The following is a 16,328-nucleotide window of genomic DNA, read 5'->3' on the forward strand; positions in this document are numbered from 1 at the left end:
TGAAGAGGAGGAGGAAGAGGAGAATATCTTCTTTGTATCAAGCATTGGTGGCCTCCAGTCCAAGGGCCGAAGACAGCCAAGATGCATTGTGGCTGTAAATGACTCTCCAGTGTCGGTGCTGGTGGACACAGGGGCCTCGGTCAATGTTATAGCCCGTCAGCATTATGATGCCATGCCCTGCACCCCCAGACTTGTCAACTCCGAAAGCGCACATTTTCACATTTGGGGGATCACATCCTATTCCCCTGGATGGTGCATTTGTGGCTAGGGAAGGGCATGGAAGTTCTAAAATGAAAGCACGGTTTTACGTCACCCCAGTCAGCAACAACACCCTACTAAGCTGTGCGGCGGCAGAAGCCCTGGGACTGGTGAGCTTTGCATACTCCGTGTATCTGGCAGATATACAAACTCTCCTGGAAAAGTACACAGGCCTCTTCCAAGGGATTGGCCGCATGGTTGGGGACCCGGTACGCCTTCACACCGATGAATCAGTGCAGCCAATTGCCCTCAAACACTGCAAGGTGCCGTTCCATCTAAGGAAACAGGTGGACAAAGAACTAGACAATCTGGTGAACCTTGACATCATAGAGGAGGTGGAAGGTCCCACACCCTGGGTGTCCCCAATTGTTATTGCCAGGAAACCTAAGCAACCGGATTCAGTGAGAATCTGCATGGAACTGAGGCTTCCCAACAAAGCCATCAGGAGGGAACGCCATCTCACGCCCACGATTGATGACATTATCGCAGAGCTGCAGGGAGCTCGCTTCTTTTTGAAGCTCGACCTGAGGGCGGGTCACCACCAAGTCCTTCTGCACCCAGAGTCGAGATACATCACTACTTTCACGACCCACCGGGGTCTGTACCGGTACAAGTGACTCAGCTTCGGGGTCTCCTCCGCAGCTGAGGTATTCCAAAACATTATCAGGGGGGCGCCGGCAGACCTAGAGGGTGTTCTGAACATCAGTGATGACATCCTGGTGTTCGCCAAGTCAGAGGTGGGCCATTTATAGAGACTGGCAAAGACCTTTGAGAGACTTCAGTCACTGGGCTTAACACTCCACCGCGAAAAATGTGAATTCCTAAGGACGAGCATAGAGTTCTTTGGGTTCATGTTCAAGGAGGGAGGAGTGTCTCCGGACCCCAGGAAGGTGAAAGACATCAAGGACGTAAAACCACCTGAGAATGTGTCTGAGGTGAGAAGCTTCCTCGGGATGGTCACCTACTGTGGCCGGTGTATCACAAAACTTGCATCCAGGTCGGAGCCGCTACGCGCCCTCACCAAGAAGCGAGGACATTAAAAGCGCCCTCACTGAGGAAGACACGATGGCCTTTTTTGACCCGGCCCTGCAATCTGAAATTGTCATGGACGCCAGCCCGTTTGGACTCAGAGCGGTTCTGACGCAAGTGGGGCAAGACTCCTGCATCCCCCGCGTGGCCTATGCCAGCAAGGCCCTGTCTGACACCGAGCAGCGATACTCGCAGATAGAGCGAGAAGCGCTGGCTGTCCTATGGGGATGCAGACACTTCGGCTTTACATCCTGGGAAGGTCGGTGACCGTGGTGACCGACCACAAGCCCTTACTGCCGATCCTGGCAGGCTCATCCTCGAAACCACCGGCGAGGAATGAGAGGTGGATGCAGGCCCTGTTGGAATACGGGGTCTCGTTAGTGTATCGGCCGGGTGCCAACAATGCGGCCGACTACCTCTCTCGCCATCCGGGGAGTCACCAGGACAGAGAAGTGGACAACTGTGCGGAAGAGGCCAGTGACCATATTCAGCTGATTGTCGAAGCAGCCACTCCGAATGCTTTGCCGGTGGAAGATCTGGAAGCCGCAGTGGCTAACGACGAGTGCTTCTGCATATTAAAGGTGGCCTTGCAGCAGAGGTCATGCAAGAGTGTCCTGGAGTCGCTGGCTGGGCGCACACAGGAAGCGAAAATGGTCCTGGAGCAGCTGTGGAGAGTGCGAGATGAGCTGTCATTCTCAGAAAAAGGACTGCTGCTGAGAGTTGACCGCATCATGGTCCCGCAGGCAAAAATATAGGAGGTGATAGGCCTGGCACACCAAGACCATCAAGGGGCTGAGAAGACCAAAGCCTGACTACGCCTCAAGGTCTGGTTCCCCGAGCTAGAAAAACAGGTGGACGACTATGTCGCTCATGTGTGTGGTGTCAGGCAGCGTCGCCTGCCCAGAGGGAACCTGCCATAGAGGCCATGCCACGCGGCTCGAGACCCTGGGAGGTGGTCCATGCTGACTTTGGGTCCACTTCGCAGGGAACCCACTTCCTGGTGGTGGTGGATGAGTACTCCAGATACCCGGAGGTGGAGTTCATCCAGTCGGTGGCCTTTGAGCATGTGGTTGTGGCAGTGGAAAAGGTGTTCGCAGCCCAAGGTCTCCCTACAGTACTGGGTGCACCATAGGAAGGTTACCCCCCTGTGGCCACGTGCCAATGGAGAGGCAGAAAGGATGATGCGCACGTTGAACAAGGTTTTTCGGATTGCGCAAGGACAGAGTTTGGAGAGGGAGCTCTACCAATTCCTCAGGGTGTATAGAACAACCCCGCACACCTCAACGGGGGTGGCCCCTGCCAAAGCCCTTTTCAAGCGGTGCCTGGGAGGGCTACTACCCAAAGTGGGGGAGAAGGAGTCGGCGGTCATCGATATGCAACAAGTGGAGCTTTAGCGGCAACTAAGAACTGCGCAAGAGAATGAGAGGAGAGGTTTACAACATCAACAACTCGTGCCCGGGGACGAGGTCCTGATAAGGAACAGGCACACCCGCGGGAAACTGTCACTAACTTATGAACCTGAGCCGCTTGACGTGATAGCGGTCAAGGGGTCCATGGTGACTGCGTCAGACGGCCGAGCCTCAGTCACCCAGAACGTTAGCTTCTTCAAGAAGCTGGTGGAGCCCAGGGATGAGGCGCCAGCAGACCAGAACTTTGTGGACATACCCAACGAGGGTGGGGGTGCCGAGCCCCTCCCTCGATCCCCGGTGAGGACGGCAGCTGACATTAGGACTCCCGACCCCGAAGCGAGCAGGAGGTACCCCCTGAGGACAGGGAGAGGGAAACCTGCTCGTTTCAGTGACTTTGTATTGGACTCATGAAGGAGCCCGACATGGAGGTACCTGCTGATTGGGGAAGGGGGGCGGTTGTGAATAAAGGGGCTCATTGGGAAGTTAGTTATTTGGGTTAAGAGTGTTAGTGTGTTAAATGTGTTATTGGAGTTATGTAGTGTGTTATGGTGTTGTTTATTTGTCCTCATGAAAAAGGAGCAGTGTGGTGCTGTCCCTTTAAGGGAACGTACGTGGCGGCGTGACGTTGCACGCCGCAGCGTGCACTATTAATAAAGAGGGCGTTCCCGGGCACGGCATTCGTGACCAGGGAGCCTCTAGCAGATCACTTCGACTCTGTGTGAGTCTGTGGAGTGGGAGGAGGCCCGGTGCTCACGGAGCGCTACGGTGGGGGCCAGGGATTCCCCCACCGACATACAACAAGGACTATCTCCACAAGTGCAATCTAAGAACATTATAGGTCAGATGATGGGTTGGTTACTTGGTTACTTTTGTTCATGCCCCATTAGGTAATAATATTTTTTATGGGAAGCGGTTTTAATTAAAATTAGAGAAATGCATTTCATATGCATTTCATTGCTTGTGAATATGTAATTAAACAAACTGTTTATGCCTGTAATATTACCAAACGCGGATGAAAGGATGCTAATTTTGAAAAATGTCAATCTCACTACTACCAAGCTTCAATATGTGCATGCCTGAAGCTCAACTTCAATCGTGTTGCCCAGTCAAAAGTAATGGGTGTTCCCTGGAGACTGTGACTCCTTTGATCATCCTGCATCCCCATCCTGTTGGAACTCTGCCTCTGCTTACCGCAATCCTCTCAGTATTGTAAGCAGTTTACCCTGTCATATTCACAGCCCTGGGAAGCAAAAACCTTTTTCACTCAACCAGTGGCCAGCCTACACATCACAAGCTCGAATCCTGCAGAAGGGGCACTTTTTTGTGGTGTTATGTGCGAGGGCACTTAACGTGGCCCCGGGCCGTTACCCCAGTGATGCCCGTGGGACGGGTACATAAGGCCATTAGCACCTGTCCCATGGGCTGGGACGGGGGTCTTTTACAGTATTTTCGCTCTCTGGATGGGGTGCTTCGCGGCGTGCTGTTCATGGAACGAAAAGACTGTTCCAAGATGGTCATCATGGAAAGGGAATGCAGGGCTTCCTATGGAGCCCCTTTTCCCTTTCCACAGTGGCCATCGGGAGCAGAGCGAAAGGTGCGGCTGTGGTGGCGAGTGTCACCGTAGCCAAAATAAGGTAAGTGGGGGGTGTAAATAAAAAATAATAATAATAATTATAAAGGGACGGAGGGTGGGTGGAAGATAGCAGCGGGGGGAGACAGCCATCAGGTGGCATGGAACGCTGGCTTTCACTGCCGGTTCAAGCCCGCGTTCCTAGCCACCTGATTGGCTGGCTCCCCCGCCAGGGTGCTAAAGAGCCTTAAATCCTTCCAAATGTGCCATTAAATGAGGTGATAATAGCACCTGTTACTACAGTGTTTAGAAGCAAGAAAAACACATCATGGAGCACTACATTGTCTTGGGAGGATAGCTCAGGGGCAACGTGCTCGCCTTGGAAGCAAGACGACACGGAGCACCACAGGTTCGATCCCCGGGTCTGCGCTTAGAAACCTCTGGGTATTAAGCGCGTTATAAATAACCTATCATATCATATCATTGCAGATGTGACTACACCAGTGTGGTTGCCCACTTCTCTCTCTTTATTATAGGCATTAGAATGGGGGCCCTGCAAGAGTTCTTCAAGACCAGGTGCACCATGGACTGAGGGCCATATGGAGTTGTAGTGGCCCACTGTTGGAAGAGGAAACTTCTCTTAAGCAGCTAGACCTGGATTTCCGTAGCATTCCCATCTTTACTTGGCAACCAAAACAGACTGCTATAACAACGCAGTCCCTCGCTAAGGCCCCGTAAAAATGGGCTACAGGACTCAGATATAGCAAGGGAGAAAATACATGTCTAAAAGCCTTTGGCTGATGTACTATGCAACACCTATTAAATAGCAGTCATAGGCATAGGGGAGTGACAAGAAGGCACCATATCAGCGAATATTTTGATGCCACGTTACTAATGATTGGTCAGTTGTCTTTCCACCTCAGAGAGAATTTAAAAGGGCTCTAAAGGCATCCTGCACCTCCCTATGATCAGCCAGCTGCTTTTAGGATCCTAATGAGGAAGGCAAGCGCTGGCTGGGGTATCTCACAGGAAGGGATGACTCTTTGCGAAGTGAGCTTACATATTTGAGCAAAGAGGTTCTGGATCACCACAGGGTCCCATTAGACTATTCCATTGCCCATGAACAGCATTCAGCTGCAACCGTCAAAAATGGGAGTGGCGTCTGCGGTACACCAACCTACATCTCACGATTGGCATCGCAGAGCTACACCTTTGCTGCCTTTTATTTCTTGAGTGATGCTGGTTCTTATCCTTATATACCACTAGCTGGGAAAACACCCAGCTGGCGGGTAATTACCCTTTGATGCCATGTCAACCACTTGTTGACAATCACCAGTATAGCTGCAAGCCTTTTAAAAGGCACCAAAATCCTGCTCATCCAAATATGGCACACGAATCTCCCAAAAGTGATACCCCAATCTGCTCTCATTATTGCCCACAGACTGGTGGAGAAGAAAGACATTGCTCTTCATGAGGCTCTGACTTGTATCGTCCCTCTTCACACACTGCACTTGCTGTGTTCTCCTAGATAAGAGATATCATTTTGGGTTCTATCTCCCTTTACTTTATTTCACGCTGTTTCACTCTGTTTCCTCAGGATTTCTAGTTTCAATTTTTCAGTCATTTTCTTTTCCCATTGAAGTCTGTACGCAGTGCATAGCATGCAGACACCCACTTACCCGCATGCTCACTACATGCATCCCAGCCCGACAATACCTTTGCTGTGAGTGACCTTGCAAGTAAATACTAATGTCATTTACCTTCTATTAGATATTTTGCTACTTTTGCAAACTTTCCTTTTGCTAAAAATGCCTGATTGTTTGGTCGAACAACTAGGATTGTTTTGTTGATGCATGCACTGAAAATTGATAATTTGTTGACTGGCCTTGACTTCTTTTTTGCAGATATCCCTGCACTATTATGCTCCTTACGACAGCGAATCACACTTGTTTGGTCAAACACGTTTCTACGATTTTCTTATACATTGTAAAGTTTATTTCCAAGCCAGCCTTATTAAACACAGGACACTAGACTCGCTCTTAAAGGAGCTGTGCTGTAGGCATTGTATATCGGTGCAAAACTAAAGATGTTTTGGGATTTGATACAGTCTACGTCCTAAATTACAAACTGTTGTATCAGGTAATCTGAAATCAGAACCCTGCACATGCTTAAACAGACTATGTTGTCTCTTTTTGAATAATTTATTTATTTATTTTGTTTTAATGTGATACAGTTTTATCTAAAAACTTTACACATAAGCAAAATACAATCATAAAATGCATCTAATTTATACAATATAATAATCAGTAATCAATAACATAATACCTTTAGAGAAATAAAATAGAAGTAAAGTAAAATATAATAAATTGCATATATCTGTATATATACATATATAACCCAATAGATAATAAGAAAAAAAATGATAAAACTGAAATGAGGTAGGGTAGATAAGCAAACAGACATGATAAACATAGTAAGCCTAATAAGGCCCTGAGAGGGGAGGAACAATATACCAACAACCTTCAGAGTAGCACGACCATGAGTTCTCCCGATGGATACATTATGATGTTGGCAAAAGTTAGCCACAACTAGAGGCAATTGCTGGTCATGAATTCAGTGTCGCACATAAGTCATCCACCACCTGTTGGCAATGATTTAGCCTTCGCTCGACCAAGAGTTAACTCTGAGTTCGCAATTTTATCTGCATCATTCCACACTCTAAAGAGAGCCATCTGTAACTTAGTGCTAAGAGTATTAACACATTGGTTCCAGAAGACTTTTTCCCTGATGCTATTAATATTGTGTACGTGTATCACATAATTACTTTGGTAACTGATGGTCATAGCTGGACAACTCGTAAGTACATGTCTTGCTGTTTCTGGTTCAGATTGATGTTTACAAAGCCTGCAGTATCTATCTGCAAATGGGATTGATCTTTCAGCTCCTAAGTTCATCAGCATCGGTAGGCGATTAATTCGTAGTAATAGTATGAAACGCCTGAGATGTTCCGATGGGCATAGATTCAAGTACTTTTGAGCTTTTGTACGGGTATATATACCATATGACACAAACCCGTAGCTTTTTAGACTTGCCAAGTGGGAATAATTAATCTGCCAGTCCCATAATTTTAGTCGTTTATGCATATGGTATTTTACATATTCAAAATCCTCACCCCAAGGTAATGTCCAGTTCATTAGCTCAAAAAGACTTCTCATTTTGATTGCTAGCTTGGATTTTAAGCCATCCCCCAATGCCCCATTTAAAGATTTTAGTAGGTAGTGTTTGGGCAATGTCGGATTTTGAGGTATAACTCTGCTCTTCTACCCAAGACAATCGATTTCAGAGACGGGATCCCCAGTTCTAAGCGGAGGATAGCCATAGGCACACATTGGGGGAGTCCCAGCAGTTTCCTATCAAAATTTCCCTTCTACAATCTGTAACCACTCAAGATTCATTGTGATCAGTGATTCCAGGCCGTAAATTATCATGGGCACTAAACACTGCACATACAAATGGCATGCACCCCATATGGAGTAGCCACTTTGGTTTTGTGTGAACTTATAAATCATGGCTTTTTGAATAATGATACTGCATAATAATACTGGCACCTTTCAGAGTAGACACTGCAGGCTGAATTTCCCCTCAACTTACTCATGACAACATCTCATCAAGAAAAGGTTCTCTTGTTGCACAAAGGACACTAAAAGATGTATTTCAACATTTAATTACACATATATTCTAAATGAATGTATTCTTATCAATAAACATATACTTTACTCTTTGGCATCTGTGCCACCCACCCCGACCCTCCCTTGTTTTGTTTGTGCCAAACTACATTTTAGGATATACCAGGATTGTTTTGCTTTTAACTTGCTCTTCTGAGCAGTCATTATCAGCTCCATTTTCAAGTAGCCTACTTTTTTAATTGCACACTTGCATCTCTCTTTGTAGAACGACAAGCTCTAAAATAAGAATGTATATAAGAAGTAATTTACTTTGAGACTAATAAGAATACACATCCGGGTATTGGAGAAACCAAGCTCATGCATCAATTTCGTGTTATGACAAACAGATACACAGCGGTTGCCCACCAATCTACCCTTTCTCGTAAGAGTAAATAGTTTTTGTTAGGTAATTTTCACATCATTTGCAAATGCCCTTCAATTGTATGTTATTATGTTTTTTCATATTGGCTAGCATTCCAGTCCATTAATTTAATTTTTTTTATTGCAGGTTTGATCGAATTTCCAAAATTGCATGTATCGATGTAAATAAATAACATCAAATATGTTAAGTTATTGGTGCAAATCCTCATGATTGTTGATCAATTTTTTGATTTAGTCCTAAATATGGTGTTACACTGGGTTGCAACTACGTAACCTCCATTCGGGGGTACAGGAAGCTTAGTCTTCAACTCATTTATGAATAAGCATATAATAATTCCCAGTGGGTACATTCCCTTGTGTTTATGACAAACAGATATAGCTTTAATAGTTGACTTGCAAGTCAAGGAAACAGCATCTTACGTCTATTGGCTACTGACCGCTCTAACCTAACCTGCCCTCTAGACTCTTACCTTTAAAGGTCATTAGTCCCATAACCAATTCAAAACCAAAAGTCATTCTGGAACCCATCACTAAGCCTTCCAGCAGATGAATCCTGCCTTCTGCCAATACAATGAATCCTTTCATTAGTCCTTAGCCCTTCCATGGTGTACACTTCTGGTTGCCACATCATATGATGATTTGCGGTCTTGAGATTTCCGCCAGAGGTTTGCAAGCACTGGGAATAGGTACTATAGTAGCAAAACCTTTAATTGAATGAATCGGTGTCCCACAGAGTCTGCTGATAGAAAATATTACTAAAGCTTTGCTAAAGTGATGCAACTAGGGTGTGACCTAATTTGCACTTTATTTATAATTTGCTTATTTTTCAAATGTTATTCACTTTATTGCTCCCTTCTTCTACAAAGGTATTTACTGTCCCCTCCCTGTCCCTAATTAGAAAATGTAAATGCAGGTTTATAATAGGCCTTTTAGGTCTGCAAAGCAAGCACATTTTAAACTCCCGAATGAAGTGTGATTCATTAACACTGGACCAGACCAGTTAGTCATATTTTAATCACCCATCCATACCATTTGAAGTTCGTTTGTTTACATGTACTAGCCCTTGGCTAGCTTACCAATGTTTTTATTTTCCAGGGCATGAATTATAAATCTTGAAATCAATTTCACTGTCATTATGTGCATGCTTGATGGGGAGACAGAGCAAGTCACACATGATACTATTTCCAACAAGTCTTGGTGACCAGACAACGTGGTTTATAAACAAAGCTTAAAGTCTCCAAACACTCCTTTCCAACAGTTAAAAAAGAAAGTAGAGATTTAGAAAGCATATTAAAATACTTACCTCCTAGATGTCCCACCCATGACGACTCCAAACTCACCGGCGCCAAACCACACCACAGCACATCTGCCAGTCCCATGGCTCTTTTTGTCACTCTTTCCTATGTGGTTCTCTGGCTTAGATCTGTGCCTGGCTTAACCCTGAAGACGGGACAAGTTGGAAGGCGATGGAACTTGCCTCAGTGGCTCCATTCTCCCCGGTAGAGGCGATGGTCATCCCGCTGACCATACTACCGGTACAGATGAAGACACCCAATAGTGGGACCAACACTCACTCAATGGCATAAGCTAAGGGCAATACAGGGCACAAATGTCTGGATGGCACCATCATGAATAAGCATGATTACCTTTCAGAAATCCCAAGGTTTTCCCTTAATCTGAAGAACAGTGAGATCCAATTTAAAATTATCCAATTAATGTATTATACCCCTGCTAAGATGTACAAGATGGGGCTGACTCCAGCACCAACATGCTGGCAGCAGTGCAGTTGTTTGGGCTCTATGGCCCATATGCTCTGATCCTGCCCCCGGATTACATCATACTGGTGCATGATGCACCGGCAAGTCGCGCTAAAAGGCAACACAAGCTTGACACTGGCCCCCGGGCCAAGGATTGGCATGACAACGCACTGAAGCAGAGACTTATGATGGTAATGCTTTTCACTGTGTGTAAATTTATAATCCTCCACTGGAAAGCAGAGTCCCCACCCACCGAAACGATGTGGACAGTCCAACTTGCCAAGGCCTGTGCTGTGGAACGTTGAGCCTATAAGCACCAATCTAGTTCTACACATGCGGATCGGTCCTGGGAGCTGGCAGACCCCTATATCTGATGGGGCCCCAGGCCTGGGTCGGGAGAAGGCCCCAAGGAATCGAGAATGGGGAGACAAGAATTGAGGTCGGCCCATGGTCATTGATGAGGAAAGTGATCTGACAGGGTGGCCGACTTGAGCTGGGTGAAAGTCTGTTTCAAACTGCAGGTATGGATATTTGGGGGTGGCAGGTGGGGGGATGGGGAGGAGGGAGATGCAGTGTGCCCTGCCCCCGGAATGGAGATGTGTCCCGGGGCTATGCATCCTGCCCTCCCTTCCCCTGTTTGTAGCAAAAGGAGAATTAGACTCTGCCTGGCAGACACTGTGAAACAAAAAGTGGGGCACATGAGACTCTCGGGCCATTCACAGCCCAACGGCTCATTCGACCATTGCATACAGAGTCTTTATTGTAATGCATGATGTGAAGATCACAGTGAGTATATACAGGGGAAGGGGTGGATGGGAGGTTGTGCCACATTGGCTTTGGTCTCATTGGTGTTTTCAAAGCAAGTTGTTTTGCTGTCATCCATGAATCTCACAAATATTGATGCCAGATGTCACCTTTCCAGGCAATGAACCGAATGAGTATCGCTGTTATGTTTTCCTTTGCCTATGTTATATGGAAAATAAAAAACAGATTAATCAAAAAAATAAAAAGATCTTGTGGGTCAGCAGTCCCCCAGGTTCTTGCCCTCCCAGGATTCAGATTGTTGTAGACTCTGGTGGAATTTCAGGAACTGCTCTCAGGCTGCTAGAAAAGCTGGTTTACAAAGGGTTAGTCCCACTTTGTTTCCCTGTTAGCCAATCCAATTCTAACAGATAATGGTGCAATTCATGTAATCAGTAGAGACAATAAGACTGAACACCTTGTTTGTTTACATTTGAAATGAAGCCAATCTTGTCATTATTGGTCGCTTACGCATGAACTAGCATGTTTGACGATGAACAACCTTTGTCAAATGATAAAATACGTCCGTACTTTCTCAAAACATTTATGGGTATCAGAGTGTCCTAATTAAGTGTTCAACCGTGGTTGGTGCTTTGTCTATATTAGCCTAGAAATGTCCTTTTTACATACACAAACATCAGTTATGTTTGCAGCATATGTTGATTTGCAAATAAATCTTTTGAAATTCATTCTCTTGTTTAAAAAAAAGAATACATGTTTTTAACTGATGCTCTTAATGTCTTAATTACATGACTGATAATGTGATCATTAAAAAGCTAGGAGATCATTCGTTTTGAAAAACAATTTCAAATGGGCAAGGTTAGAAGATAGGCGTGCTGATTAAGCCATGTCTTATCTAGTGCTTTCCGCATATAAATACATTAATGCATTTTTAAAAGTATCAAGCTTTTTTGTGACTTCCAGTGAAGATATTATTTTATTTATTTATTTATTTTGATATTTCTAATGCGCCACACACCCAGGGGTCTCAGGGCGCACACAAAACAAAACAAGACTGACTACAGAAGCCATGGTACAGAGAAAGGTGTAGCAGGTAATCAATTACTGGGCAAGGTTAAAGAGATCAGTCTTGATCCTTATTTTGAAATCATTCAAAATTGTTATCTTTCTTAGATCAGGAGGGAGAGCGTTCCAAGCTAAGGGTCCTTGGACATTGAACTTAGTGCCACTGATCCCTTTGAGCCTGAATTTGGGTTGGTGGAGTCTCACTTGGTCAGAGGACCTGGGAGGGCGACTCAGTTGGTAGACCTTAGAGCGATCAATAAGCTACGTGATTTGCGTGATTCAGGCATTTGTGACTCAGCGTTAAGGCCTTGTGAGTAATGCAATGTTTCACCAGGAGCCAGTGGAACTCCCTCCTAGCTTTGGTGATGTGCACCCATTTTGAATCACCTGCAGCTCTGTGTGATTTGCCTGCGGGGTGCCCAGGAACAAACTATTATAGTAGTCCAGGCGCGAGTTTACCAGAGCTGAAGCAAGTAGAGACATATTCTTAGGTGACACAAAAGGGCGAGTGTGGCCAAGAAGTTTATTGATATAGCCACGTGAGGCCTGAAGGAAAGCGACATGAGGTTTCATGGTGAGTTCAGAGTTGAACATGACCCCAAGGATCTTTACACTGTTGGCCACTGGGATGTTAGAACCAGCAATGGTGACTCAGATAAAGAGCAGGCAGTTTTTTAGCCTGGGCCCAGAGGCAACAATCAGGAGTTCCATTTTATCATTATTCAGGACCAGGGCTTTGGCTGCCATCCAGGCCTGAATGGTGCCATAGATTTCATTAATGGTTACTGCATCGTGTGCATGAATACCCGGGAGCTTCAGGACAACGTGGGTGTCATCAGCATAGTTAACATACTGAATAACCAGGTCGTCCAGAAGCATCAAGAAAGGCAGGATGTAGATGTTGAAAAGAGTCAGTGAGATACCCCACAGGAGATGATCATGCATCATCGACAGCAACCCTTGTGTTAAGGGGCCCCAAGAATGAGGCAACCCACTTGGCAGCAGCTCCTGAACAGCCAGCCATCTCACGCAACCTGGTGACCAAGAGTGAATGATCCACCAGGTCAACGATGCCGAGAGGTCCAGCAGTATCAGGAGGGCAGGGTGACCTTTATCCACGAAAATGGATAGATTAGATTTTCTGTTCCATGTCTGGCTCTAAAGCTTGTCTGTCGAGGGCCAAGAATATTGTTGCTCTCAATATAACTTTGAAGTTGGTGATAGGCCACTCGATCTAGAATTGTAAGTAAAATGTTCGTAATAGGGTGATAGTTCTTTGCCTGAAAGCGATCAAGGGTGTTCTTTTTCAGAAGCGGGGTGATCCATGCTTCTTTCAGGAACTGGGGCACATGGCCTTCAGCAAAGGAAAGGTTCACCAGTTTTATCACCCAGGGAACTAGAATGTCCAGACAGTTTTTAAAAACACTGGAGGGGCAAATGTCACCATGACAGACAGTAGCTTTCATGGCGATTATGGTTTTAGACAATTCATCCTCAGTACAAGGGTTAAAAAATAACTCATTCTCTTTAGGGGAGGTGGAAGGTCTAGAATTAAACCAGTGGCAGTGGTAACTCCCAGCGTGGGAGGGTTGGCCTTCATTTGATGGGTACTTGCCCCACAGTAGACTTGCCTTGAAATTCCCTCAAGATCATAAAGAGCTCTTTGGAATTAGAATTAGCCTGAGTGATCCTGTTGTTAAATGTAGCGGTCTTTGTGGCAATGATACCTGCCTTCAAATTCTGCACTCATTAAACTATGATTTTTTATTGGAATCTGGTTTAATTATTCTGGATTGGAGGGGGGAGAGGAACTTGACAGCTTTGTTCAGTGTATCTACAAGAAAGATAGCCAGATCTGTTGCATTATCAAATTTTTCAAGACAGTTCAATTTAGATTTAAGAATGGGAGATAAGTTGTCAGGAACAATTCTTTTCAGATTTCTTGATTTTTTTACAAGCTTTGGGGCGTCATTAATCCTCTCAGGGGTGCTGGAGGGTGGACAAGAGAGGACACTTGGTAGTGGTCTGACCACGGACACGCAAGGACTGAGACATCAGACAAGGACAGACAGTGAGAGAGAATCCAATTGAGAGTGTGCAGACCAGTGTCTAGGGCTGACAGTAATGAGGTGACTGGTTTATCAAATGGGTCATCGGCCCAGAAGCTGAGGTCACCAAGGATGATGACAGGAGTGTTGGCTTTAGTCAGCTTCTTTAAAAGGCCAGGAAATTGCTCTTCGAAAGAGGACCTGACTTTGGGCGGTCTGTAGATGACAAGAATAGTCAGGGAGATTTTATGGTTAATATTAAGTTTCCACACAAGACTTTCACAATCATCAGGTGTCTCACAGGGAGTCAGATGGCAATTGAGAAGTTTTTTTACATAGGATAGCAACCCCCTCTCAGCCTTTTTCCCCCTGCCGATCACTACGAAACATGTGATAGTTAGCTGGAGTGGCCAAAGTGGCCTCAGAAGGGATAGAAGCATTTAGCCAATATTCTGTAACTGACAAACAATCTGGCGCAGAGTTGGATAACAGGTCCACGATTTCAGACTCAATTTGCAGAAGGGATATGCTATTAAGTAGGGAAAAACATAGGGGTATGGCCCGGGAGGTTGGTCCCAGCTCATCAGTAATAACATAAGACAGAGAGTCAGTGTCCGAGCGGTTGGTAGTAGAGGGAGTTGTAGACGGTATGAGCGGTGAGGTGAAATAAGTGCCAGATAGCAGTGGGACAGCCACATTAACCCTAGCATATGCCCTGAAAGGTTGGTAAAGTTGTGTATGATTCAAATTGTGCTTGAAAAGAGAAGGATGTCCAAGTCAATAGTTCAGAAAACACATATGTGAAAAGAAACCATGTAAAAGTCAGTAGTTTTGAATGCACAGTTTTGAAATTCAAACCTGCCAAATTGAATAGGAAAGCTGCATGCCTAGGTGGATTTGCTCTGTGGCTCTGCCAGCACCCTCTCAAGAAATCTGAAATGTTCAACAATGTTCTGTATATGTTTCACTTGAGCTTGGAAATAGAAAGCCATAAAAGTCAATAGTTGGAATTCTCATGTGTGACATATATCCCTGTGAATGTCAACAGGAATGTTTCATTTGTGGCTTCAGGTCTTTGTGGCCTGGCTTGTAGTTTAGAGCTGTACAGATTGTAGGTACATAATGCAATTTATGACAGCAGTACATACCAACAAAACCCCACACATTCACCAGTTATGGTGCATGAAGTGACCAAAGCTCAAAATGGGTGAATTGCCAGAACTCCCTATCATAACATGTGGAAAAGCAAGCCACCATGGATTGGGCTGGTCCAGCCGCTACCCGATGTGATGCCCATGGCGGTTGAGGAGGATGCCACAGCTATCAGTACTCCAGAGATTCAGTGATTCCTTCTTAGAGAGAAAACCCCATGCCAAATCCTGTGTATACCAGAATGCATTTCCAAGGATCCTAGCTGGTCAGGAAGACTCAGTTGAAAAGGGTCCTAGTTTGTCATGAAGATTCAGATTACCAGAATGCATGTACAAAGGTCCTAGCTAGTCATGAGGGCTGAGTTTGTTAGACTGATGTACCAAGGGCCCTAGATGATCATGAAGACTCGGTTTGCCAGAATGAAGAACAACGGGTCCTAGTTAGAAATGAGGACTCAGTTTACCAAAATGCAGTACCAAGGGTACTTGAGGCTCCTGAAACTGAACAGCTTACAATAGGAGGGTATGGAAACGTAGCCCCATGGAGTCCACAGACAGCGAGAAAACAATGCTCCCTGCTACCCTGAAGTTGCATTCACCAAGGAGCAGTCCGAAAGCATGGGTTCAATTGAACTGCTGTCACCCAGAACTCCACAGAACCCCTCTCTGCGGTTAAACTGACTTCAAGAACTGAATCTAAAATGGCGCCCAATGTTGCATACAATTTTCAAAGCTCATGGCCAGACATAATCCCCAGATAGACCCTCAGGAATATAAACATTACCAGGTGAAGGCTAATAATATTATGAATGAAACTAGGGATCCCTAGGGGATCGCTAGTCAAAGTACCAATAGGAACGAGGAATAACCTCTCCAATAAAAGCTGAGGAAAACCTCCTCAAACCAGCCTGTATCAGAGTGGTTTAGAAAGGCCCATCATAGCAGTGTGATGAGTCCTGTAGAGTCCTCACAAAGACCCTACCTAAAGTCTCCAACCAGGTGACAAGGGAAAGGCAGATGCTTTCTGATCCTGACCTTGGGGGTGGTGGTCTGCGGGAGGATCACCTGGAAGTAGAAAGGGCCCAGGGGAAAAACAGGACACTGATGGGTGAGCCCTAGTATTTGTCTTCAAGTGGAAGAGAACAAACTTTTGTTGAACAATTCCGAAGTGTT

At 45.5% G+C, this 16,328-nt stretch overlaps 1 protein-coding gene across 3 annotated transcripts in view; it reads right to left on the reverse strand.

Annotated features, from left to right (window-relative positions):
* SRPX2 (sushi repeat containing protein X-linked 2) overlaps window positions 1–16,328 on the reverse strand; it is a 1,035,003-nt gene that overhangs the window by 676,055 nt on the left and 342,620 nt on the right. The gene's annotated exons all lie outside the window — the stretch shown is intronic.

The sequence above is a fragment of the Ambystoma mexicanum genome, chromosome 5p (genome assembly GCF_040938575.1).
Source record: "Ambystoma mexicanum isolate Mex_15411 chromosome 5p, UKY_AmexF1_1, whole genome shotgun sequence".
Classification (NCBI taxonomy): Eukaryota; Metazoa; Chordata; class Amphibia; order Caudata; family Ambystomatidae; genus Ambystoma; species Ambystoma mexicanum.